The sequence below is a fragment of the Mus musculus genome, chromosome 2, assembly GCF_000001635.26.
Source record: "Mus musculus strain C57BL/6J chromosome 2, GRCm38.p6 C57BL/6J".
In the NCBI taxonomy this organism is placed as follows: domain Eukaryota; kingdom Metazoa; phylum Chordata; class Mammalia; order Rodentia; family Muridae; genus Mus; species Mus musculus.
Window position 1 is genome coordinate 133,459,170 of NC_000068.7, and position 23,920 is coordinate 133,483,089.

Consider the following 23,920-nt stretch of genomic DNA (forward strand, 5'->3'; position numbering starts at 1 on the left):
TCTGAGCTCTTGTTTGTACCCATGGATCATTTCTATAGAGTGCACCTTGGATGGGACAGAACATCTACCAATCTGCTGTCAAGACATTTCCTAGAAAGACATTGGGGTGAACAAAACTGTTGTTCTAATCATTTCTTTGTCTTTTGGAGCCTATATAATCTTAGGAGAGTTACTCAACTTCGTTATGATTGCATGTGCTTATCTGTGAAATGGAGTATTAATATGACCCACTTCATAAGTTATTCTATGGATTAAATGAATTAAGACACATGAAAGTTTTGAAGCAGAGCCAAGTATACAGAAATATGGAATTAATGTTACTCTGTGCAGTGTATTAGCCAGCTTTTAGTGCTTCTTCCTTGATATACCCATGTATGACTGAAAGGTTAGCCTTGTGCTGCACACCTCATAGTCAGCCTTGCTGTTTAATTTATTCAGCTTGTCGCCCACCCATCAAAATTGTTGTATTAGCTATCTTTTATTGTCTAACAAATTTTCCCAAACATAGCCCTTAAAGTGAGTGTGTATTGCCTCAGTTTTTAACATCTAGAAATTCAAGAATAGTTTAATAGTATGGTTCTGTCTTTGTCTCTCCTGAGATTGAAGTCACTTTGTTAGCTTTGGTGAGTCTCCCCTGAGCTCAAGTAGGAGATGATCAGCCTCCATGTTCACACACAAGGATGACAGCAAGCCTCAGCTCCTTACCATAGGGGCCCCTCTAAAGCCTGCTTAGATGACCTTGCAGCATGATAGCTGGTTGTTCCAGAGAGAGACAGACAGACAGACAGACAGACACAGAGACATAGACAGAGATAGACACAGACACCAAGACAGAGACAGTGACAGAGATGGGACAGAGAGAGGAGAACCAAAGATGATCTTTTTATAGCCTATCTCCAGATGTGATGTCTAATGGCTTCTGCCATACCCTATTCACTAGAATCACAACACAAATCCAATCCATTCTGAATAAGCAAAACATTAGGCTTCATCATAAATGGGAGCAATTATCATAGAAACTGTGACATCTTTTCAACCCGCACAAATATCTTTCACAGTCTAGAGAACATAGTACTTCAATTTCAAGTAGTTGCATTCTGTAGAACAATGAACACAGTTAGCAAATGACAAAGGAATGAATTGGATTCCCTGAGGTCACATCTTATCTCTAGCTGTCTCTTCTTCCCAAGTCCTCTTGATGGGGTTACTCCATTGATGTGTTATCATACTCTTATGCACTAGATTACTGGACGATTAAAATCTACCCACTGTTTTAGACACTGTGCAATCCAGTAACCTAAGATGTGGTAAAAGATATGTGCTGTCAAGTTCTTTCTTCATTTGCAAGACAGAATCGGAGTAAGGACCACCAACATGCCCCTTATGTTCTAGGTTCTTACATTTTCCTTTTCCTCCCCTTCTTTACTCTCACCGTGACTTCCTTTCTCTTCTTAGGAGTGAACACAATAAAATTCAAGCCCAGGTTCAGCTTTGAAGTAAATTATAACACAAAGAAAAAGATCACATCTTCTTGGCTGGACTGTATATGTGCAAGACTGATCAGTGAAAGATACTGGAAAACAAACATTTATGGGAAGATTTTCATCTTCTCACTGTACAGTACTCAGAAAGCCTGTCTGCTCAGGGTTCTTATAAGTCATTTTGGGCTAGGGAAAGAGAAATGTCTCTTGCAGGCTAATTCAAAGTGGTCATGCTACACATTCTTTCCACACAACTTCCAGTTCTGTCTCCATTTCTGTTCCATGCATTGATCAATGAGTGGGCCACAAACCCTCCTGCAAGCCTCTGCCCCTAGTCACCCTTTTTGTTGACATTCCAAACTGCTAAGCTCACGAATGTCCTGGGAGGACAGTAGCTCCAGGACACGTATTCCCTAAGCGAGAATCCTTGACTTTCACGGTATGTGGCTTAGCTATTTTCCCATCCTTGTAAGGACTTGACATTGTTTCAGAAAATAGTGTCGAATTGGGGAATGTCGTTTCTAGGTTCTTTCTCACTGACCCGTGCCATTCAGTTTCCTTGCTCTCCTCAAAACCTTTTTTGGAATGAGGCAGGCTATAAAATAAACAAATAGAACTGTCCCTGAAGTAAAATGAGGTTGGATAATTTGAAGATTAGTTCTTTCTCAAACACTTGAAGGGAGTTGATGCATTCTAGACTTACACAAGGACACTGAATACATCTTAGGAGAGGAAGAATCACTTAATGGAGGGACAAGTCATTATGGTTGTGTGTTTGCCCAACTGTATACACATAGAGATCTTAGAAAAACCCAGCTCTTCCTTCTCAAGCATACTGAAATCCCATTACAGTCCTCATTGATGATCTAATCCATCTGGCCCAAGGGTTGCTGGGATCTGCTACAAACTGACTTCAAGCCAGGCATCCTTGGAATCAGTAAATAAAAACAGTGCTTTGTAAACAGTAGAACATGCTATGTAATGACATGTTTCACTATGCATATGTCCTACCATCATGTATAAGCTTATCTAAATAAGGAATGTTATCCAGAACACCTGACAGATCTTCTGCCCTGAAGGTGATCTTCAATACCCCTCAAAGGCCTGCGAGTTAAAGCTGAGGCACTCTGGTCTTTTGTTTCTTTCTTCTGTTTTGCAGCCATAGGGCAAAAGTCTGCTCTGCCACCTCTTCCTACTAAAATATTTGCCTGGTCACAAGCCCCAAACGACAAAACTATTAGACCGTGTACCTCCCATCCAAAGCGGTAGCCAAAGACAGATGCTTTGTCTTCCTAACAGTGCCTTCTTTGAATGTTGGAGGGCCAGACAGCTACCTGATCATTGCTGAACACTAGTTCTTCAGTAGAAAAAGAAGGCTGCAATGGAAAGTGGATTAATGTTGGGTTGGATTTTGCTGTTTCAGAAAACACATACACACATGCACAAACACAGGAATCATTCCACTGTGGGTAATAGGCAGTGGGAAGTAATGAAGAGTTGAATCAGAAAAGATATTTCCTCTCAATGGAATTTTCTGGAAGGCATCTCTTCTAATAATAAGTTGGAATCTACTTTTTAAATCCTTCGGTCGCAAAAGCAGAATGAAGCTGGTGGTGAGCAATGGAGATTTTTTATTGGGGGGAGGGTTATGACCATAATATAGACAGAGGTTAGTTACTGGGGCAGCAGCTCACAAGTACAGGGATGGTGGTAGTACAATAAATACATGTCTGGGAGACATTTGCTGGTATCTACAGATGTTTTTGTTGTGTAGTCGTAGGGGAGGATCCTGGTACTTGTGGATACAATCCAGGATGTTTCTAAGGATGATACTAAGAGTTCATCAGTTTCCTCCTTCTAGAAACCTGAAATATCTCTTTAAACAATGTTTGTTCATAAAGTATATTAACTAAAACCACATGAAGATAAAGCTTACCCACAATGGAGTAGATATGCCCATCTTTGATTTCTTTCAACTGAGCTTGTTTGAAGGAAACACTTTTTTCTTGGAAGTCTCTGAATATTGTTATCAAAAGCACAGTACGAAAAATGAACACAACTGGTAAAGTACAGAAATTATCATAGCCTTGCTGCTCATAGCACACCCAGTGGCTCTTCAGCTGAGAAAATAAAGGGAACACAACTCTGCTTCCTTGGTAATCTCTGGGCTTTAGAAAATAATGACCGAGCATCCTTATTTATTTTAAATGATTTGGATTTAGCATGATTTCTGGATGGAATTACTAGCAGCACCCTGTCCTGAATTAGATAATCAATAATATTATCATGCTGTAAAGTGTTACCTGGGGAAGGAGTGGTCAAGTACAGTAAAAGGCAGGCATAGTTACCCCAGGTTTTCTGGGTAGTGTCTGGAATAGACAGGCTAGACTGAGAACAGAGGCGTGCCTGCCAGAACCAAATGTTCCCAAAACAAATGGCTTTATCAGATGAAACTATAACCCAGATCTGAAAATGATTGAATACAACTTCTGTGGTGAGAAAAACAACTTAAAGAGTATGAAGACTGGCTAAAGTTGAACTTCAGGCCACGAAAGATTCTCAAAAGCTGAAGCCGTGAAAGGGGGTTGCAGGGAGCACTCAGAGTTCATGTTTCTACCTCCACAAAGTACAGGTAAGAGACAGAGCACAGGGCCCTTGCTTCTAAAACTATGCAGCTACAAGGCAATGCCGGAAGCTAGTTTTCCACCTGCCAGCACAGGGACCTTCTAATTACCCAGCATTACTGGCCATTCATCTAACAAATATCTACTCTAACCAAGCTTGTATGCTACATAGTGAAAGGCATGGAATGTAAAATACTTGAATTCTAGTGAACAATTTTCAGACCAAGAATGGAGGCCTATGACGGCAAATCTGAGTGCTTGTGAGGAAACTGAGAAAACAAGGCAGGAGTCTAGTAACCTCAGTTATGGGTGTTCCTTTTTTGTTTATTTTGTTTGTTTTGTTTTTCTTTTTTCCAGAAACATACAGTTGTTCATGGAATGTTTTTGTGTTCCTCCCAGGTGTAGCTGATAAGAGTAAGTTTACCTTCCATTTCGAATCAGGCCTTTCTTTAAACTTTTTTATATCCTGGAGCACAGTACTTGGCTCCAGCATTACAATTTTTGGTGCTCTTTTTTTTCTTTAAATGGTACATTTTACATTTCTCTTTGCTCCAGTGGCTCCTTTCACTGTGAATCTCTGTAAGGTGATTACTAATAACCACAGGACACAGTCAATACTAGGCTGTCTTGAAATTTTTCCTGTCAATGCTATTAATACAAAACTTTTCAATTTAGCCTCTGGTATAATTTAAGGACAAAAGCAGAAAGCAGACACATTCTATGCCAAAATGTCATAGCAATGGTCTCTGGGCAATGTTGATAACATTCTTCCCCTCTTAAACTATTGAACTGGGCCCCCACAGTTCATATCAGCCTCAGCACCATTGACTTCCGTGATCTTACTAGGATGGAGTGCTAAGCCTTGCTTGAAACATTCATTTAATTTTATTTATTTATTTATTTATTTATTTATTTCTTGTCCAAAGCTCTAATGTCTTCCATAGCTCTCCAACAAATAGCATGACCAAGACAGTCACAGCAGCACCTCATGCCTGGTCACGACTTCTGTCCTAGTCAGCCTTCTATTGCTGTGAAGAGACACCGTAACCAGTGGAAATAAAAGGAAGCTTTTACTTGGGTGGCTTGCTTTCATATTAGAGGGTGAGTTCATGACCATTGTGGTGGGAAGTAGACAGGCATGATGTTGGAGCAGTAACGAAGAGATTTACATCCTAATCCTCAGATATCAGGTATACAATACACACACACACACACACACACACACACACACACACACACAAACACACACACGAATGGGAGAAGGAGACCCATAACCAGGATGTTCTGTCTGGATATGAGAGACCAGTGATAATGCTCCAGTTAGTTCTGAGGGGGGCACAAGAGAGCCAGCTAGGAGAAATACTGATAGTCATGTGAAGATCCAGCTCACAGCTCTCGTGGGATCAATGAATTGACTCTATCACATGCCAGGAGGAAAGATGATAAATAATTTTTTAACTTTTCTTGATAAGCAAAAAGAACACCAGACTCTTGAATAATTTTATGAGCATTTCAAGGGAAAGAATTACTTTCATGTTAGTAGTTGTTTATTTTTGATTGTTACCTCATCAGAATGCATCCCCCAAATTAAGTCATATACAGTCACTGTGGCTCTACCACTCTCCTATTCACTATTCCTCATAAGAAGCTACCCCAAACCCTAGTGGCTTAAAAATGATGCTGAGTTACTTTCTTTACTGTGGTATATTAGAGGCAGCACTTAATGAGGATAACTCATTTTCATCCCACCCAGTGTTAAGCAGCTCAAGAAAGGAGCCCTGAGATCCCCCATTATCACAGGTACTCCAAGGGATTGCCAATATCGGAGTTGTTCATGAGAAAGGCTGGTCCATTTAAAAATATTTTGAGCTACAATGGACAATAAGAAGCTGATCTGGTAAGCAGGGAACAGATGTGTTCTGCCTGGCTTCATTTGGTCACATTTGTTCAGGTTCATTATCAGAGACTGGGCAAGACAAAGTGGAGGAGGCCATCCCACCAGAACTGCTGTAGTATTCATAGGTTCTGTAGGTGAGAAACCTGACCAAGAAGCGAAGGCCAAGATTCCATCTAGAGAGAAGGGAAATGCATCTGTGGAAATTAATGAGAAACGCAGACATTCCATCTGAGTTCAAAAACTGAAAACTGGTCAGACCAGAAAAAGATCTAGAGAAATATAACAGGAGACAAATTTCACAGGGTTTGCGACATGATATCTTTGGAATGGAAAAGAATTTGTTTTGCTTTCCACTGCAGGAGAATAGTCTCCATGTCAAAGGGGACATCCTGACTTTCTAGGATCACCAGGATTACCATCTCCACAAGAGACACCTTCTTACAACCGGAGACAAATAAACTTGTTCAGAATTTAAGAGCCAGTGGAATGCCTTTGGGCTTGGGCTCACTGGTTACTTAAATCAAATAATTTTCTTCTTCTGGATGTCTTAAATCCCAATGATCACCATAGGACACATTAGAAAGACCATGAAAATTCTGGAAGGTTCCATAGGAAATGTTCCTGCCAGTAGGATATTAAGGTTGAACCAGCCAAGTGAAGAAGGGAATCATTGCTCTTGGAGGGTGTTGAATTTCAACCAGAGACCAGAGAAGACACTCTATCCTCAGAATGCTTGAAGTTTTATACTAGGCCACTCCTGGGCTGCTTGGACCTGATCTGCCTTTGGACACATCAGACAAGAATTAAAGTGTTTGATTATTGTGTTTCAAACGTGAATTTTCTCTGGCCTCATCAGGGAAACTTGGAAAAGATGAGACACCATGTGCACTTTAATTGTTAGGTGATTGGCAAAGGAATGCTCTTCCTTGTTGAGAAAAGCTGTCAGGGAACAGAGTGCATTAAACCAAAACTGTTGCCACATCTGCATGTGGGGTTACAGGGCTCCGTATACCCTCCCTGCAGCTAGGGTCATAATCCTACCAACATGTCTTCTGTCATCGTCAGTGAACCGACCCCAGACAGCAGGGCAGTGACAGTGATCACGCCTTCTAGGGGCTCCAGATGAACTGGTTTTGGTTATTGTCTGTGCTCTGTGTTTCTACATACATTTACAAGGTGGACCAATAGGAGCTCTCTCAGAGTGCTGACCCATTCCAGACTGCTCTCTTTTCAGGGCTTAATTTCCTTCTCCAAATTCCAGTCCCTGATACTATCACATTAAGGGTTATAATTTCAGTGTTTAAATATAGAGGCCACACAAGGGTTGAGTCCATGGCAACCACATATCTCCTCCCCTTTCTTGCAGTTGCTCCCTCCATTGTAGACGGGACAGCTTTTACTAACCCATTTGGTTCTATTCATTTTTTAAAAATTCTCATTACCTTGGTTTTTAAACCATCACACAAGAGACACAGTAGACACTCATTAGACACAAGAAATTCTTCTTCAATGGGCGTGGGCGGAATGACATTTTGGTCTAACCTGACGCAGAGGCGCCTTTTGCAGTGTGGAGAGTGTTTTCTGCTTGTGCAGAATGGGCGGCCAGAAGCACGGCTGACCTTAGCCTCTGCTTAAGCAGTATCCTACTTCCCAGTTTCTTCTCTTAAGTACGTTGGTTCATCTGAATGGTATTTTTATTTGTTTGTTTGTTTGTTTGTTTATTGAGACACAGTTCCAAATAGCTTAGGCAAGCTTCCAACCTGCAGGGTAACTTAGAATGACCTTTGATTCCCGATTCTCTTGCCTTTACCTCTCCCATTCTGGGTTTCCAGGATGTGGCCACTAAGCCTGGTTTGAACACTCTTTTTAAAGAGCTAAATTAATAAAACCTCCAGGAAAGCCATCTGTGGTCTCTATATCTTAGTATTTTTGCTTTTAAAGTAAAAGACCTTGATTAAGTTAAACCAAGTTATTTGTTTGTTTGTTTTTCTTACAGCTCTGATGCTGTAAGATTGTATGTATGGAAGCAGGATTGTCTATGCATGACCAATAGTTGAATTCACTAAAACCTTGAAAGCATTGGGCTTATACACTTCTCATGCAACAGCACAAGCAAATCAACGTCATTGGATGAAGTTCTCAATATGTTGTCCTGGCTGGCCTGAAACTCACTATACAGACCAAGCGGACTTTGACCTCATGGAGATCTGCTCTCTTCTTCTTCCCGGGTGCTGGAATTAAAGGTGTGTGCCACTATGGCCAGCTCACACCCAGAAGCTTTATGAGTTTATTGAATATATTGAATGTGTGTTAGAAAAACAGCAAAGAATTTCCTTAAAATAGTTAAAACCCGAAGGAATGTCCTTGCTTTGCATCATTATCCATGGGCATCTATGAATCAGCAGGGAAAGCTCCACAAATAGACACATTTGGTTTCCTAGACATTGTTTATTTGGTAGCGGTTGGGTGGGAGGAGGAAATGGGAGGTAAGATTAGGGAGAGAACACCACTTATAATAACTGTGGATGTTATTAAGCAATAATGCCTGGGACTGCAAAACCAGTCAGTTTCTGAAATAATCTCACAGGACCTCCGATACAGATGATGAATGGAGTACATTTTGGTACTTCATCATAAATTTAACTCTAATTGCCTTAAGTTAATGATATACTTCCTCTGAATGTAAGAAAAAACACAAAAGAATATAGAGTAACAATGTCAGCTTCCTAAAAAATAAAAACGACGAAGGCATAAATTAAAAATAGGAAGTCAGCAGAGAGAGCTATTGCACTAACATCCAACTCCACCCTGGCATGACTCGTAAGCAATCTGAGCATATTCTTAGGAAAAAATTAAATTTATGGCTGCTGACATTAAAATTGAAATTTGTAAGTTAACTAAGGAAACTTGTATCTGAGTAACAAGTATGGAATTTATCCTCCAGGAGTATGCTGGTTTTGAACATTGAGATAAGAATGTCAAGAGCTATGCTTAATAAGTATTTCATGGCTCCAAATGGATCACTTCTGTGGTTTTTTTTAAAAGGTGATGAAATATTTGATACAACAAATAAGAACAAGGAAACAATCTGTACAACGACTCAGGATAGAGTTTTTGACCTGAGGTTTTGGTAGACAGGGAAGAAGGTGTCCTTCAGAACAGGAGCATCGCAGATAGGATGCAGGACCATAACTGCACCAACACTCACAGTGAAGATGATGCTCTTTCAACACAAAATAGATGTCTCCTTATGTGTTTCTTGAAAATAAAGATAACAATTCTTAAGCCATGCCAGTGAAGAGATAAACAGCGAAGACATTCTCTTTCAGTCAGTTCAGTTTTGAGACTTCTTTCTTGCCCTTTTTGTCTCACACAATAATCTTTTCAGCTAATAATTAAACTCAGTTTTGCAAACCATAATGAGCAGTGAATGGTGAGTTTCCAGAACTATGCTAACAAAAGGGATAGACAATTTTATATTGTCAGGTATGGTGTTCAGAGGTGTTCTTATACCAGATTTCCAGACTGGGTTAGATCATTTACTTGTGAAATATTTTCATTAAGTATCATTCCTATATTTTTTTAATTTATAGAAGCAACAGTCATACATCTTAAAAGTCAAACTGTGTAGAAATATCTAAAGAAAAAAAAAGAAATTCTCCTACACACCATTTTAAAAAAATAAAATAAAATAAGGTTGTGGTTAGTTATAGTTATCTTCTCTGACATAAACAGTTCATAATTTTAAAAATTCAGAAATTGTGCCAATCTACGTTTTCTGTAATTTCTCCCACCTTCTAACACTGGCTTAGAGATTCCCACTGCTGGTCAATCGCAGGCATTAGTTAATATAAACCATGGCAGCTCCCTTGGTGGAAATGGTAAAGATGCCAAAGACAGCCCAGATGCAATGCCTGTCTTTCACACTGCACCTGCTTCCCCAGCAGAGCTGCTTACATTTGTTTCTTAGGCTCTGAAATATGGACAGATGAACATCTCTTTTTCTACTGAGAAATCAAGGCTGCAGGGTGACTGCAAGCCAGACTGCAACAGCCGTGAACACGCAGAGACACAGAAAAAGAAGTCACTTTCCGTGAACTAAGTCATCCTTTCCTGGACTCTGAAGGGGGAATTTTACCTAAAATCCCCTTTCTGAACGTAGACAAAGCAATAAAAGTTACTAGTGATGCCTACTTCTTTTTGTTCTACTCTTTGTTTACCTTTGATTAACATTTTACTTCCTTCCCTTTGCCTTAGTTGATTAGAACAAGCTGGTACATCTTCTCTTTACAGATTGATAGAGGAAGCAGCAATGGGTATTTTTGATTGCATGGGTCCTTATTCCTTGACTTGAAACTACCTCAGGACAGTTTGATAAACATGGGCCTCCCTTTCCAATGCCTAAGAGAGTGAGAAGCTACATAGAGGTTATTCGTGTTTGGACCCTACTAATATAAAATAGATACAATTGATTTCACCTCAAAGAGTACACAAACTACCAGACTTCTTTCCCTCTTTAACGTACTCTTGTTTGCCACACAGTAGGCTTTCTCCAGTGCCGCTTATCTGCTTGACCTTCCCACTCATTGACTCCCCACTGACGTTGGAATAAAATTATTCCTGGTATTAAACTCAAGAGCTCTACATGACCAAGCATCACTAACATTTCCAAGCTCATGGCCCTCCAGTCCAATTCCACGTCAAAGCTTTTTCCTTGGAATCTTCTTTTCTTGATCTTTTAAAACCACAGCTCTAGGGCTGGTAAGAAGGCTCAGCAGGAAAGTTTTTATGATAAACTTGATGACCTGGGAACTATATGGTGAAGGGGGAGAATGGGCTCCTATGAGTTGTCTTCTGACCTCCCTGCATGTGCAGGCACACATATATACAGATAGAAATAAATGTAGTATAAAAAGTAAGATATTTCCTCCAATGTTCAACTATTTGAGAATATTTTGTCATCTTCCCCCTCCTATCTAAACCACGCAAATCAACACATTATTCTCTTTTGCTTCATTTCCAGGACCTATCACTGTTTGTCAGTTTTTTTAATTTACTTATTGCTCATCTCTTTTGACCAACATAATATAGAACCCAAGATGAAAGGAATATCCTATACAGATGATTCTATCCCTAGACCTTGAAATACTTCTTGCACCAAGTTAGTGCCCCATAAAAGTCTTCTGAGAGAATTAATCCATGCATGACTACCACACTGCAACCATAAGAAGTAGCCTCCGAAAGTCACTCTGTGTGACTACTTCTAATCACTCTGTTGTCTCCTTGTGTTTTCGTTCCTGGCCGTCCATATGTTCCTGACCTTTGTGTGGCTTACTCTTTGAAATTGTGTCATCTCCAGACACTCCCACTCTAATATCTGATACAGCCACCGATCCATGTCTTGGGGGTGAGAAGTCAAGTAAAGTGGTCATTTTTACCAGCAGAACTAGTTCTAGCTCTTGTCATTCAGAGTATGCAGCTCTAGCTTTCCCTGCGAGAGCCTTGTGCCCGCTGAAAATGGGCACATAAATCACAATATGTTCAAGCATGTTGGCTTTATTCACTTTCCATTTTGTAAAAAGAACATCTGTGATATCAATTTGCTGAATGCATAGATGCATATTAGAATCGCAGAGCATCTTCCAACATGTCAACCATATTATCTGTTGACATTCGTACATAAAAGGTTCCTAGTTCTCCACAGGGAAAGCATGAGCCACCAGCTGGTGCATTTTTATCCCCAATTTTCAACTTAGTAATTAGCACCTTTAGAACTCTTATGCTGTGCCAGACTTCCGTTGAGGCCTTGCTTGGTTAATCTCCAGCCAGATGCTGTATGACACAGGGCATGTTTGACCCATTTGTACAGATGACAAAACTCAAACTTAATTTCTCAGTATCATATCACTAGTGGATGCCAGTGACAAGATTTGAACCCAGGCAGTTATAGATAATAGAGTCTTAAACAACAAGTTCTACTTTTCACAGTTTTGACGTTCAACACTGTGGTTACTGCCTCTGCCTTGCAGACTCCATATGGTTCACCTTCAAATTACAATCAAGTCCCTTTTAAACATCTCTTTAACACCATGAAGACCAAAAAAGAAAGTGCCCAGCTCCCTACCACTCCCCATGGCCTCAGTTGAATTCTTCACTGGGAAACATCATGTACAGTATGAACAATGTTCTAGCTACTCACAACCTGTTCTGTTCTTTCTCTACCTGCCTCTTCATCTTCTCTTTTGCATATTATTCATCTCTCCAGACCCAACTCTCATATCTTTTATCACCTCCTTAGAGGAGTTGATGAGTAGCCTGTGGTGCGTCTACTCTGTTGGTCACTGGCTTTTATTAATCTCTCTTCATCCTCAGCTATCTTCAAAGACAAACTTCCAAAATCAGGCTTTGACATTTGTTTCTAGGACATGCTCTGTGTTGTAATATATTTCTTAAAACTTTTTATGTTCTGAAAAATAAAAGGATACATTCTAGAATAGCTAAAACATTTAAAATGCCAAGTGTTCAGCTTTTGTAAGATTGTTTGGCTGTACCCACAGAAGCTAAATGTGATATAAGATGCAGAAATTCTATTCCAGAGTATCCTGTCTAAGGAGCCAAATGTTTATGATCCAGAGACTTGTTCTAGAAGGCTTATAAATGGTACAGTTTATGATACCAAAGACTGGAAATCACCCAAATACCCAGAACTGCTATAATTCACAAAGAGATCACAGTATTTATTGTTAGGTATATGTATATACGTCTGCAATGTGTAGCTGTAAAGCACCAAGAATGAAGCTACAATAGATGTCACAACAGCAGTGAAGACAATAAAAAGCCAGGCACAGAAGAGCACATCCATGAAATTCCCCCTCACTGGAAGAAAGGGGACAAAATGTGTCTTTAAGGGTTAGAAGTGCAGTTCCCATTGTGGAGGTAGAGCTGACTGGAAGCGGTCACAAAGAACCTTTCTGGGTGTTGGTGTGCTTTGTTCTTAACTGGGATGATCTGACTGTAAACAGTCCTCTCTGATGGGTAAAGTTTGCTCCCCTCTTGGATCTGTTTTGTCCTGTGATAATTTGGTGGAGACATTGTACAAGGTGAGGGAGGAGGGACAAATAAAGGAAGCATAGGTGTGAGAGACTGTTTGGGAAAGTGAAGTGAAGTAGGAAAAAAGAAAGGCTCACTGTTCAAGGAGTTCCAGGTCTCAGAATTTATTTCAAGTCTTTCTTCAGATGAGACTCCCTTCCAAATTAGCATGAATTGTGCTAGGAAGCTGAACCCTGTGTATGTATGAGGGAGAGAGAGAAAGAGAGAGAGAGAGAGGGAGAGAGAGAGAGAGAGAGAGAGAGAGAGAGAGAGAGAGAGAGAGAGAGAGGAAAGAAAGGGAGAGAGGGAGGGAGATGGGGAGAGGGGAAGAGAGAGGGAGAGAGAAGCTAAAGTCAACCTTAGGTGCTATCCCTTAGATATTGTCATTTTGTGAGATTAGAGTTTCTTTCTGGCCTAAAACTTGCTAAATTAGCTATTCTGGCTGGCCATTCCCAAGGATTTATCTGTCTCTGCCTCCCCATTGCTGGAATCACAAGTGCATGCCTCCACACTGGCCCTCTAAGTTTCAGGTCCTTGTACTTTCAAGGCAAGGTCTTTAATGGCTGAACTATCTCCTGATCCTTGTTTTATGTTTAAAATTTTATCTCACTTTCTATCCAACTAGACCTTTACTCTTCACAAGGTGCAATGTGACATCCTTTAGAACAAATGAGTCAGAGTCAAGCATCTACATGGCTAACAGCAAATGTACAGTTGCAGCTATTTCAGCTTAGGATAGTTTTACTTGGCCTGTAGAGGATGGTGATTATCAATTGTGCATGAAGGAAGTGGTCTGATTACGTGTAGACATCTCTCCTTTCTGAACAGTGGAACGGATGGGTGTTCACAGCCCCTGCTAATTTGCAAAGAGTGGATTCATTTCACAAGCCAGTGACTCTGTCTGGCATTGTTCCCATTGCAATGGCACATTCATGCCATTTCTTTAGTAAGTTCAAAGTTATATTTCTTCCCTGTCACAGGAGTGGGATTTGATCTGTGTTTCTTGGCTAGAGAAAACTCATGAAGATCAAACACAAGCTTTGGCAAATGAGACAGTGATCTTCTGCTGAAGAAAATGAATTTTCCCCTTTTCCTAAGGCAAGTAAGTGAGAATGTTGGGAGTTATGATAGTGTTGAATTTCAGATCCAGTAAACTGACAAAGCCCTGTTCTGATGCACTATTTCCTTCTATTTATTTTTATGGCTCCCTGAGAGCACAAACCAAGCCTCAGACTGACGGTTGAGATGAATGATAGTCCTTAATACTGATAGCGTATATGAAAAATGAAACTGCATATTTTGAGATGTGTGCTTCTATGTGTGTGAGTCTCTCTCTCTCTCTCTCTCTCTCTCTCTCTCTCATTTTATTTTTTTTTTTTCGTTTTTTTTTTCTTTTCTCTCTCTCTCTCTCTCTCTCTCTCTCTCTCTCTCTCTCTCTCTGTGTGTGTGTGTGTGTGTGTGTGTGTGTGTGGTCCTTATACTGGAGTAATATAAGGACAAAGGGAATCACAGGTCATAAATTAGTGAATAAAACGTTTGAACGACACCCCTAGCTGTTATCCTTTTCTAGCGAGGGACACACCTTTACTTTTATGGACAGTTTAAAGCAATTGTGTCCATCCTATATGCTTGTAAGATTTATAGTTGTCTTCGGTCTGCATGTAAGATTTGTGTTCTCATATAAACTCAATAGCCAGAGTCTCATCTGCATGATGAAACACACAAAGTAATGCTTTATTGGAATAATGGTCAACACTTAGTGACTCCACTCTTTTCCTAACTACTTTGACTAAAATTTCCCCCTATGATACCCAGAATTATTGAGATTCCTCATGTAAAAATATTCTTAGGAATTTATTGCCTTTACATATTATAGGTGATGAGAAACTGTGATCAATTAAATTACAATGTGCATAGATTTAAGGTTCCTATAGATTTATTTTAATAGCAAGTGGGGCTATATTCTTAACCTTGTTGAGGATGTGAATTATAACAAGTGAAGGAGACAGGGTTTTCACAGGTTGGAAGTGTGTTCCTTATTACTATTAGCATGGCATCTTCTGCTGCTTCAATGAATAAAAAGCAGAGTGGCTGGAGGAGATATGGAACCACATGCCAATCAGATGCCTAGACAGACCTTTGTAAACTCAGGATCTAGCCAAAACCCACTGGGACCAGATTAGCTCAAGATCAAATTCTAGCCCTAAGTGAAGTGAAGGGGAAGCCAGCAGAGGCTGTCTGTTTCATCGGCTGGTAGAATGCCACTGGAGAATTTCAGTCTCTTCTAAGGGAGATGGGGGATTTTGTTCTGCCCCTGACTATGGCCCTTGGCTCTATTTATTCTCCTATCCAGAAGCTAGCTGTCAGAGAAGTTCCCATTCTATTTAACTATTTTAAACAAATCATGTGTGTATGTGTATATGTGTGTGTGCATGTATGCATATGTGTCTGTGTGTCTATGTGTCTGTGCCTGAAAGAGAAAATATACACAAGGGTGGCTATCTTAGTTGAGAATTTCTAGAATGACATCCAAAGCATGGATTTAAGGGGGACCAGTTTATTTGGACTGCATATATGACAAGAGGATCCTCAAAAGTCATCCTAGACCAGTTTCTTAAAGAATTATGATTGTGGAGGCAAGGGCACCTGAAGGTACTATGGCCCATGGGTAGATTAATGACTCCATCTATTAACACCTTTGAGAAGGATCAAGTTACATGTTCAACAATGTTTTCAACTTGTAAATTATTCTAAATGGAAGGGAGTCTGTGAGTCAGTGGGCACCTTCAGAAAGACTGGCAAGAGTCCTGGGGCCTCTTCAAACTCTTCTGACTCATTCTGTCTCACAGGGTTAGTCAGGTGGCTCCTCTTTATTAGAGTCTCTATCTAGGGACTGGTATAATAATGGCCTTTGTCACTCTTGGGAATAAAGGTGCCCTGACCCATGATGCTGTGAGGCTAAGAGCTCTAATGCTTGTGTGACACTCTTTCTATTTTGTCCCAAGCAATGAGTTGAGTCAGTAAGACAATCCTATTCCAGACTTTAGGATACTGAGTCTCATTAAGCAACTATACTAGAATTATCAATTACTATGGCAGTAGAGATTAGGTACTAGAACATCTATATTCCAGGTTATTCTTCAGTTTTCCAGGCCTTCCATTTCCTTTAGAAAATGAAGAAATAGGTGTAAAATAGGCCTGGTTCTTTCATGACCCAGAAAGACTTAGTCATACATAACCTGGGGATAATTTAACTCTTCTGTGTCGTAGTTCTATGTTCATAGTTCTATGGGTAACAATGTTGGAAAGCTATAATACCAGATACTCCTAGACATACAGAAGAATGAAGACACAATAAGCCCATTGCAAATAAAAAACCTTGTAAGCTGAAAGTTCACTGAACACAGTACCTCGATCTGAACATCACTGAACACAGTACCTCCATCTGAACATCACTGACAAAGTACCTCCATCTGAACATCACTGAACACAGTACCTCCATCTGAACATCACTGAACACGGTACCTCCATCTGACCATCACTGACAAAGTACCTCCATCTGAACATCACTGAACACGGTACCTCCATCTGAACATCACTGAACACGGTACCTCCATCTGAACATCACTGAACACGGTACCTCCATCTGAACATCACTGAACACGGTACCTCCATCTGACCATCACTGAACACGGTACCTCCATCTGACCATCACTGACAAAGTACATCCATCTGAACATCACTGAACACGGTACCTCCATCTGAACATCACTGAACACGGTACCTCCATCTGAACATCACTGAACACGGTACCTCCATCTGACCATCACTGACAAAGTACCTCCATCTGAACATCACTGAACACGGTACCTCCATCTGACCATCACTGAACACGGTACCTCCATCTGACCATCACTGAACACGGTACCTCCATCTGACCATCACTGACAAAGTACCTCCATCTGAACATCACTGAACACGGTACCTCCATCTGAACATCACTGAACACGGTACCTCCATCTGAACATCACTGAACACGGTACCTCCATCTGAACATCACTGAACACGGTACCTCCATCTGAACATCACTGAACACGGTACCTCCATCTGAACATCACTGAACACGGTACCTCCATCTGAACATCACTGAACACGGTACCTCCATCTGAACATCACTGAACACGGTACCTCCATCTGAACATCACTGACAAAGTACCTCCATCTGAACATCACTGAACACGGTACCTCCATCTGAACATCACTGAACACGGTACCTCCATCTGAACATCACTGAACACGGTACCTCCATCTGAACATCACTGAACACGGTACCTCCATCTGAACATCACTGAACACGGTACCTCCATCTGAACATCACTGAACACAGCAGTACCTCAATCTGAACTTCAGAGCTTCGCCTCACCTACCATAAATGGACCGAGAACACTTACACTGATGATGTTTAATACAAAATGTCCTTTACTAGAAAGTGTTGAATATTTCTCTTGAGTCATTGAATTCTGTGCTGAAAGGAACAAATGGTCCACAGTTGCATTGTCCTAGAGATGCAAAGGCAGGGACTTTCTGCAGCTACTCTAGTCTTAATATATTCACTAAAGTGGGGTCCCTTCTCAGGTGACCCCTCACACCCTCTAACATTAGCAGACAAGAGCAGGGGCCCTGCTAGGTTTTTTTTTAACTTTTATAAATGATAGACTGTCTTAAAACACACAGTAGTGTATTTATAATACTAAATTATATTTGCCACACAAAAGAGGAATCCTACTCCTGAGTTTTGATCTAAGAGTAATGAAAGCCGAGACTCACATGCAAAGCTACATGTACCTGTTTGTAGCAGGTTTACCGATAATTGATACAATAGAGAGAGAGCTAATGAATGAATAACTGGTGTGCCAGTAACATACTGCAGTACCACCTGCCAACTGCTCCTAATAATAAGAAATAATAAGATAATAATAATTCCTAATAATAAGAAATAGGCAACAAATAATAATAAGAAATAATAATAATAATAATTCCTAATAATAAGAAATAGGCAACAAACTAGTTCTGAGCAGCAGTGTGAAGACTTCCCATTTGGTACTTTGTGTAAAAAAAAAAGTGGCTACCTACTTTATATTCCCACAAACATTATAATATCTGTGAAAAGCAGAGTTGTGAGGACAGAATATGGCCTTGTGATTGCCTAGACCTTCCTAACTCTAGCCTTAAGAAGAGTTTGGCTTTATGGAAATATCTCAAAAGCTTTCACAGGGTGAGAAACTGTTCTGTACTGCATGGCTGTGGACACCTGTCAAAACTGGCTGAATAAATTACACCTCAGTTCCTGTCCCCCAGAACTAAGAAACAGGAAACTGGTAGATCTATATTAGGTCACTAAGGTAATAGTGACATGGTAAGGGACAGAAGGGTATCAGAAGTGATCTAAGAGCCGCGGAAGGTTTGGCAGTGAGGTTATAAGATGTCAGGCTGTCCCTTCTGGAGCCCAAAGTTGGTAATAGGTTCTTGGGGCTATAAGTTCTGGTCTTGAGCCCTTCTCCAATTATTCTATTATTATCAGTATCAGCACTGCCCCATCTGTCTCTGTCTCTCTCTCTCTCTCTCTCACACACACACACACACACTCATACACACACAAACACACACACACTGACCCACTCACACCCAGAGCCATAGCAAGCATTGCAAAGGGCAAACATTTCCATTGCTGCCAAAAGGTCAGGCTGAGGATGAAGCTCAAAACCTCGAATTTGTCCAGCTGTCATCTCCCCGTCTCAGTCAATACTATGAATGTCCAGTTCTATCCTGAACATACCTGCAAATACATCTACTTGGAAAATACTGGCAAATAAATTTAGAGAGGTTTAAAGTGGGAATGAATACCTCAACCTACGGGGTGGAAAAAACCTGTGTCCTGCTCCTGTGGGCAACCCAACCTGTTTAAACTGCTAAAAACACTCAGGCAGAACAAGGAGAGCTGAAGAAATAAGCCTTTACGAAAACAGTTCCCTCAATATTCCTAAGTTTAATGGCTCAATATTTAGCACGAGTTTCATAACTCTGGCTTTTTTTGGGTGAAGGAAGCTAGGGGAAATGGGAATACAGTAAGGAGTTTCAAGACACTTGCTGTTTGTAAGGCTTCTTTTTAATGCACCATGATGCACACAGCCTTGCCAGGCATGGGGTCAGGCTGTTTCCTCGCAGTGAACACTCAGGAGGCAAAGAGGGAAACTAGGTTAGGCTAGCAGGGAAAATGTGAGGAGCCTGGAAAACGTCATCCCAAGGTCTGACCACGATCCTCCATTACTTTTGCCTGTGCCCTCTATTCCCTACACTCCTAACAGGACCCCAGGGCTCTGATGCTGATGCTGAAGTAGCCATGGGCCCAAGAGGCTGCAGTCTAACGGAACAGAAAGAGACCAAGCCACCGGTGACAAGAACATAAGGTGAGGACTGTCACTGGAGGCCAGATAGGCTGAGAGGCCAACAAATGTGAACTTGAACTGTTCCTATTTGTTCTGGCTTTTACTTGTGAGTGGTGTAGGCCTGAGCAAGCTATTTAACCTCTCTGAGGCTTAAACTTCTGTCTTAGATGGTAATAATAATAATAACATTACCCAAAACATGTGTTTGAGGGTAAATAAAAAAATTGTGCAAAGAACTTGGCTATCACCTGACTCATAGGACATAGTAATGACAATAATTTCATGAAAAGGGAAAGGCTGAAGGAGATTCCAAGATAGTAGTGACACTGTATTATAATCACTGTTGCTAATGTAACAAATAGCTAGGTTAATCAGCTCATTAAGGGAAAAATGTTGATTTTGGCTCATGGTTCCAGAAACTTCGATCTGAAATTGGTTGACTGAATTGGCCTAGGGCTTATTTAGAGAGCATGCAGCAGAAACAATCTACTCATCTGATAAATATAGGAAATAGAGAGTTAACCAGGAAGGGACTAGATCTTAGTCTCTCCTTCAGGGGTATAGTCCCAGTGACTTAACATTCTCCCACTTGGTGGAACATCTTCCATGCTCCACTCTGTCCCAATAGTTCCACAGGCTAGACCCCAATCCTTCTACACAAGGAAGCATTCTAAGACACTATTCAACCATGCCAACTCTTAAGCCTGATGTAATTTCTTTTTCTTCCTTTTGAGATCCAGAATTTTAGTATCATAGACACAAAACACTTAGGAAGCAGTGATATTGTTGCTGTGTATAGCAACATTGAGTATCTCAGATACACTGGGAATCTGAGTGTGCTCCAGTCACCCTTCCCAGTTCACTTGCATTCAGTGAGGATGCATCTCAATGTGTCAAGCATCATTGCATTTTTTTTTCTAATCACCTGAACTTTTATTGTGGCTTTTGGTCTCATTTTTGTTTACTAAATAACAACACACACATTCACACAATGCACACTGATATTCATGCATGCACATGAATTCACATTCACACAATGCACACACTCATAAATGTACATACACACACATTCACATTCACAAAAATAAACACACCTACTCATATGTGCATGTGCACACACACGCGCATACACACACACACACACACACACACACACACACGCAAGTAAAATAAAAGTTAACAGAATTCTGTGCTTACCAATAATGTCAGAGCTAGAGGTTGTCAGTGGCCTTCAACATGTATGACCAGGTGATGGCCTTGCTGCTCTCCTTCCTCACCATGAAGCCATGTGTGATAGAGTTCTACCATGTGTGTGAATTCCCCAGGTGGACATCCTAGGCTTTTTTGCAGGAAAAAAATAATTTAACTGGGGAATATATTTTCAACACATGGAAAGATAAAGTTTTGAGAACCTTCAGAACATTTGACTCAAAATACCCTTCAGATACCACTGCTCGGTATTTACCATACTTCTCGGAAAACTTTCATTCAATATTTCATTTGATGTTAGTAGTTTGCCTATTTGTTACAGATACACTAATATGTAAGCATTCGGTGTATATGTTGAGTTTGGAATATTTTTTAATTCATACAGACAAAAAAAACAATTTAAAGTTGGATTTTCGAATTAACAAATGGAAGCTGGAGAGATGGCTCAGTGGTTAAGAGCATTGGCTGCTCTTTGAGAGGCCCAGGGTTCAATTCCCAGCATCCAAATATCATCTTACAACTGTCTGCAGCTCAGATTCCCATGATCTGACTCCCTCCCCTCTGTGCAGGTCAAACACAAATGCCCATAAAATAAAATAAATAAATAAAGTACAGAATTAACAGATGCTAGGGTCTTTTAGTCCAACTTTCCTGTGATGGATACTATGTGAATAGATAAATAAATCTTGCTAGCTGATGCACATTCTTTAACTTCCTGTGCATGTGTAGGCAATGCACGCCCTTCAGGGGACAGTACTAAGGCATGACTTCCTCTCTTTGCTTCTGTTTCCAGTGCTTGCTGTGAAAGCATTTCTTAATAAACTTGCTCATCTGTTTTTGGGCTTTGGGCAGAATTCTGAACAACTCCTACCCCATTTTTTAGTACTTTGTACATGCTATATTTGGAAGATCTTGTTGAGAGATAGGACACACAACAATTCATGTGGTATGAGGTGACCTTAGGCACGTTGATGTTTTCAGGCCTTAGTTTCTCCATCTGTAAGACAGGAGCCAATCACACCCACTTCTTGTAGGGCTTACTAACTTTTCCATGCACTTGGGACTGGGCAACTAATAAATAAATGTTAGCTGCCGGGCTTCCCTTGTTATTTCCCTTTTAACTGGCAGGCCTCCTGGAGAGCTCATAGTCCAGCACAGAAGCAAACACAAGTCTTTACAAGGTCTACGTGTCACTAGAGACCCTAGGACAGAGAGAGGCCAGTGGACTCTGAACAGGAAATGAGGAAGCCTCAAAAGGAGAGGTGAACCTTGATTCATTTCCTCAAGAAGAAATGCAGTTTCACCAAGAGAAGAAAGGAGAAGAAGTTGCAGACACAGCAGACAGAGCAGAGCATGAGCACTGGCTTAGGTGGGTCATGGATTCAGGGAGATAGATGTGGGCTGGGAGTGTACCAGGGAGATAAAGAGCTCCAAAGTGTGCACACCTTCGTGTGCTTGTAGATATAATCTGGCTTCTTTCTTGGAACTTACATTCCAGAATTAAACATCATTCGGGTATTTGTGACAAGCCCTGTCTGCATGGTTCTTCTCTCACCATACACTATCACGCTCCTTTAACTTTGCAGCCCACTGGCATGCCTCCAGTGGACAGATTGCTTAAATGCAACCAGGCTGCTGGGAAACACTTTGAGATTTGGTGATGACGTTGGCATTGACAGCTACAATCACTTGGTATTGGTTGGTGGTAGAACAGGGTTTCCCAAGCTCTAGTGATTCGACTACAGTGTGGAGTATGCATTCGTGCTTCTGATGCTTCTGTGGCCAGCTGGACCTGGTGAGGTGGTGCCTGATGATGTCACTCAGAGAAGCCTACTGCAGTCCCCTCACCCCACCCCATGCTACCGGACCTCTGTTTGGTCAGTAGTCCAATTACATTGATTAGATTATTTCCAATCTTCTGCTTTCTCTTGGTCCCCAAGGCTATAATCAGACAGTGGGAGACTGTGACAGCATGTAGGGACAGGAAGAGAGAGTAGAAAGCCACATGGCTTATTGCACTCCCTTCTGGCCTCTCTCGGGTTCTAGTGGTGGCAGCGTTCATCTGTGGCCACAACTCTTGCCAGATGACCCATCCTCCTGCCCAGGCTATTCATTTCCTGCCAGTGCATCCTTCAGCTCCCTGTGGCTACTGGCAGTCCTGGTGACCAGCCCCTCCCTCTTGGTTGGTTTTCCCCTGCCAACATGCCCATTCTGAGGCCGATACTAAGTACTCTCAGTCTAACCTTTTGGGACAGGCCACTCCTTTCCTACAGAGATCCCAAGCCATCCAACACCTTGCTAGTCCAACCTTTATCCTGAGGTAACTAGAATGTCTCAGCAAAACAATGATGTCATTTTTCAAATTAGTCTTTGAGAATTACCTACAATGAGTTTTGACCATATTAAGTCCCTTCTACAAGTTTTTCCAGATCTCTTTCCTAGCTACTCAACTTTGTCCTCTTTGCTTACCTGTCAAGTCCAAACTGTGCTGTCCACATGCTATCAGATACATGACCTTCTTTGGACTGGGTTCTACTTACCAGTAGAAACGCTCTCAAAGAAACCTGAGTCTTCCTCCCCTAGTAGCTATCATTTTTAATAGCTCCTCAGCTAGAGGTGAGAATTAACATATACCTTCCCTCTTCATATTGAGATTTGGTCTGGTTTGGGTTTCCGAATCCTGTCATAACTACGGTGAGTTCATATGTACAGTTGGCTCAAGTTGTTTCCTTGTTCATCACTTCTGGCTTTCCCAGTCTTTCTATCACTGCTTCTGAGGTCAATGATCTCAGAGCCCTGGGAGGAGAGGGTGCAACATAGATATTTCATGTGAGTCTGAGCATTCCTTCTCTAAAGGTTCTTATTTACTGCACCTTGGTCAGCTATGGGTCCCTCTGTTAATCACCATCTAGTGCAAATAGACATTTGTCTGATGAGAGTAGAAAGTTGCATTGATGTATGGGTACAAAGATAAGTCATCAGGAGTCAGTTTAATACTATGTCCAATTAGCAGGGGTCTTGTAGAAGGTTCTCCCCCTATGACCTAGGATCTATCTACCACAGGTATGGATTTCATCTTGAGAAGCAGAATTTAAATTCAATCAGAAAACAGTTGGTTTCTGTGGTGATATTCCTGACACTATTGCACCAGTGAACATGTCTTGTCAGGCCAAT

At 41.0% G+C, this 23,920-nt stretch overlaps 1 long non-coding RNA gene across 3 annotated transcripts; it reads left to right on the forward strand.

The window, feature by feature from the left end:
• Nucleotides 1-3,908: 3,908 nt before the first annotated feature.
• Nucleotides 3,909-7,846, forward strand: Gm14100. 3 transcript variants are annotated; one of them, XR_866758.1, is made up of 4 exons: nucleotides 3,909-4,113; nucleotides 4,463-4,519; nucleotides 5,032-5,206; nucleotides 6,362-7,846. It is a non-coding gene; the product is annotated as a predicted gene 14100 (long non-coding RNA). The 3 variants fall into 3 exon arrangements; XR_003954145.1 differs by having other exon boundaries at nucleotides 5,032-7,846; XR_866759.1 differs by having other exon boundaries at nucleotides 5,050-7,846.
• Nucleotides 7,847-23,920: the final 16,074 nt, after the last annotated feature.